Here is a 4,447-nt window from a genome sequence, read left to right as displayed (position 1 = left end):
AACGTGGGGCTCGAAAGGTTGAGATAACGACAGATCTGACCAGAGTGTGTTTAATCATATTTGTGATAAGCATTCATTGTTACTACTCGTCACAATGGTGATTATTTGGCTCTCAGACGTGTTGCGCTTGATCTCAGAGTTTCAGCATGTTGTACCTTACTTACAGCCACTATTTGCTGTTTTAGCGTTTATTGGCTGGGGGGCCTGGGCTAAGGTTCTTGTTTCACTGTACTTCATGGTAATGACTTGTAATACAATAGACTCATTGATCATGAAACTGGTCTGGTTTGTGCTTCCAGCGTGGCCATCACCACTATACATTGGGAGGTATATAATGAAATATTTTAGCAATTGCATATCTTTTTTTTTCCAGCAGCTGGAACGAAATACTTTAGCAATTGCATATCTTTTTTTTTTCCAGCAGCCTACGGCCACACCACCCTGAAAACGCCCGATCTCGTCTGATCTCGGAAGCTAAGCAGGGTCGGGCTCGGTTAGTACTTGGATGGGAGATCGCCTGGGAATCCCGGGTGCTGTAGGCTTTTGTATCCACCCCTTATTCCATACCATTCACGTCACGATCATATCCCACATCTCTCAACACACCATCACCCCTGTCCCATATATACACATATATATACACCCACACCCACACACAGAGAAAGATATCATTCCCTAGTCCATGGACCAATCCCTGTAAAATTGCTGAACTCATCCAGTCCATGATGTCAGGCTCCATCTCTTGTAATAGTCTTTCAGGGCAGGAGGGACGGTACGTAGTGTTGGGTTGTTGCCTGCTGATGATACCGCCAAACTCGTCTGGTCACTGCTGAGCTCGTCTGGTTTCCTCAAAATTCATTCTTTGTTGAGGTGATGATCGGAGGGAAGTCAGGGTCAATGGCTGGTGACCTGAAGATATCTAGCTGGTGGGCTATAAAAGTGTTATAGAGCAGGCAACAGCGTACAATTGAGTTCATTGTCTGTTTTCCCCCAAAATCAAATCCCCTTGAGGTACACATCGGACTTCCCCATCTTCCCGCATTACCCACCAAGTATATCCAGGTCCCTGAGCAAAAGCAACCCCACGAGTGGGTTTGCCTTTACCTGAAGCAGAAATAACCCAGACTGTCTTCCCCAACAAATTCTTTATGTGCACCACAGGAACTTTATCCCCCTCTACAGTACGTAAAAGTTCTGATTGGGCTGGGCCAGCCCTGTTGGCAGATCCCCTAGTGTTGACCAACCAGGTGGCTTTTGGTAAATGTGTATCCCAGTGTTTGAAAGTCCCACCACCCATTGCTCTCAGTGTAGTTTTTAACAGCCCATTGTACCGTTCGATTTTCCCAGAGGCTGGTGCATGGTAGGGGATGTGATATACCCACTCAATGCCATGCTCTTTGGCCCAAGTGTCTATGAGGTTGTTCCGGAAATGAGTCCCATTGTCTGACTCAATTCTCTCTGGGGTGCCGTGTCGCCACAAGACTTGTTTCTCAAGGCCCAGGATAGTGTTCCGGGCAGTGGCATGGGACACAGCGTATGTTTCCAGCCAGCCGGTGGTTGCTTCCACCATGGTAAGCACATAGCGCTTGCCCTGGCGGGTTGGTGGGAGTGTGATATAGTCAATCTGCCAGGCCTCCCCATATTTGTACTTCAGCCATCGTCCTCCATACCAGAGAGGCTTTAACCGCTTGGCTTGCTTAATTGCAGCACATGTTTCACATTCGTGAATAACCTGGGCAATAGTGTCCATCGTTAAGTCCACCCCTCGATCACGAGCCCATCTATATGTTGCATCTCTGCCTTGATGGCCTGAGGTGTCATGGGCCCACCGGGCTAAAAATAATTCACCCTTATGTTGCCAATCCAAGTCCATCTGAGCCACTTTAATCTTAGCAGCTTTATCCACTTGCTGGTTATTCTGGTGTTCCTCAGTGGCCCGACTCTTGGGTACATGAGCATCTACGTGGCGTACCTTCACCACCAGGTTCTGCACCCGAGCAGCGATATCTTGCCACAATGCAGCAGCCCAGATGGGTTTACTTCTGCGTTGCCAGTTGCTCTGCTTCCATTGCTGCAACCACCCCCACAGGGCATTTGCCACCATCCATGAGTCAGTATAGAGATAAAGTACTGGCCATTTTTCTCGTTCAGCAATGTCCAAGGCCAGCTGGATGGCTTTCACCTCTGCAAATTAACTTGATTCACCCTCTCCCTCAGCAGTTTCTGCAACTTGTCGCAGGGGACTCCACACAGCTGCCTTCCATCTCCGATGCTTTCCCACAATACAGCAGGACCCATCAGTAAACAAGGCATATTGCTTTTCACTCTCTGACAGTTCATTATATGGTGGGTCCTCTTCAGCACGCGTCACCTCCTCTTCTGGTGACATCCCAAAATCTTTGCCCTCTGGCCAGTCCATGATGACTTCTAGAATTCCTGGACGACTGGGATTTCCTATTCGAGCTCGTTGTGTAATTAGTGCGGCCCACTTACTCCATGTAGCATCAGTTGCATGATGTGTAGAGGAGACCCTGCCTTTGAACATCCAGCCCAGCACAGGCAACCGGGGTGCCAGGAGGAGCTGCGCTTCAGTTCCGATCACTTCTGAGGCAGCTCGAACCCCTTCATAGGCTGCCAGTATCTCTTTTTCAGTGGGAGTGTAGCTGGCCTCGGATCCTTTATATCCCCGACTCCAAAAGCCAAGGGGTCGACCTCGAGTCTCCCCTGGAGCTTTCTGCCAGAGGCTCCAGGTAGGACCATTCTCTCCAGCTGCGGTATAGAGCACATTTTTCACATCTGGCCCAGCCCGGACTGGTCCAAGGGCTACTGCGTGAACTATTTCTCGTTTAATTTGTTCAAAGGCTTGTTGTTGCTCAGGGCCCCATTTGAAATCATTCTTCTTCTGGGTCACGTGGTAGAGAGGGCTTACAATCAGACTGTAATTTGGGATGTGCATTCTCCAGAACCCCACAACACCTAAGAAAGCTTGTGTTTCTTTCTTGTTAGTTGGTGGAGACATTGCTGTTATCTTGTTGATCACGTCTGTGGGGATCTGGCGGCGTCCATCTTGCCATTTTATTCCCAAAAATTGAATCTCCTGTGCAGGTCCCTTGACCTTATTCCGTTTTATGGCAAAACCGGCCTTCAGCAGGATTTGGATTATTTTCCTCCCTTTCTCAAAAACTTCTTCCGCTGTATCACCCCACACGATGATGTCATCAATGTATTGCAGGTGTTCTGGAGCTTGCCCCTGTTCCAGTGCAGTCTGGATCAATCCATGGCAGATGGTAGGGCTGTGTTGCCACCCCTGGGGCAGTCGGTTCCAAGTGTACTGGACGCCCCTCCAAGTGAAAGCAAACTGTGGCCTGCATTCTGCTGCCAAAGGGATTGAGAAAAATGCATTGGCAATGTCAATTGTGGCATACCACTTGGCTGCCTTTGACTCCAGTTCATATTGAAGTTCTAACATGTCCGGTACGGCAGCACTCAATGGTGGTGTGACTTCGTTCAGGCCACGATAGTCTACTGTTAATCTCCACTCTCCATTAGACTTTTGCACTGGCCATATGGGGCTATTAAAGGGTGAGCGGGTCCTGCTGATCACTCCTTGGCTCTCCAGTCTGCGGATCAGCTTATGGATGGGAATCAAGGAGTCTCGGTTGGTGCGATATTGCCGCCGGTGCACTGTTGTGGTCGCAATTGGCACTTGTTGTTCTTCGACCTTCAGCAACCCCACAACAGAAGGATCCTCCGAGAGACCGGGTAAGGTGGACAGCTGCTGGAAGAAAAAGAACTGTCGTGGTTTGAGCCCAGCCGGTAACTCAGAACCACACAGCCGCTCGCTCACTCCCCGCCCCCCCCCCCTTTCTTCCTCCCCCTGCTCCCGGAGGGATGGGGAGGAGAATGGGAAGAATGTAACTCCCACGGGTTGAGATAAGAGCAGTCCCGCAACTAAGGTATAACACAAAACCACTACTGCTACCACCAATGATAGTAACGATTAGTGAAATAACAAGGGGAGAGGATACAATTGCTCACCACCCGCCGACCGATACCCAGCCCGACCCGAGCAGTGATCTGGGCCTTCCGGGTAACTCCCCCCGGTTTATATACTGGGCATGACGTGCTGTGGTATGGAATACCCCTTTGGCTAGTTTGGGTCAGGTGTCCTGTCTCTGCTTCCTCCCGGCTTCCCCTCCTCCCTGGCAAAGCATGAGACTGAGAAAGTCCTTGGTTGGAATAAACATTACTTAGCAACAACTAAAAACATCGGTGTTATCAGCGTTGTTCCCAGGCTGAAAGTTAAAAAACACAGCACTGCACCAGCTACTAAGCAGGAGAAAAATGACTGCTATAGCTGAACCCAGGACAACCAGATACACAACTCTACATCCCTAATACCTACCATTAAACTTTTGAAAATGCCTGGCTAAAAAAGAAAAAAAAA

The 4,447-nt window shown here is 49.2% G+C and overlaps 1 non-coding gene across 1 annotated transcript; it reads left to right on the top strand.

Annotated features, from left to right (window-relative positions):
• Nucleotides 1-423: 423 nt before the first annotated feature.
• On the top strand, nucleotides 424-542 carry LOC115601419. The gene has a single exon (XR_003989339.1). It is a non-coding gene; the product is annotated as a 5S ribosomal RNA (ribosomal RNA).
• Nucleotides 543-4,447: the final 3,905 nt, after the last annotated feature.

This window comes from Strigops habroptila, chromosome Z, assembly GCF_004027225.2.
Source record: "Strigops habroptila isolate Jane chromosome Z, bStrHab1.2.pri, whole genome shotgun sequence".
Lineage (NCBI taxonomy): Eukaryota > Metazoa > Chordata > Aves > Psittaciformes > Psittacidae > Strigops > Strigops habroptila.
This window is presented reverse-complemented; position numbering and strand designations above follow the sequence as displayed.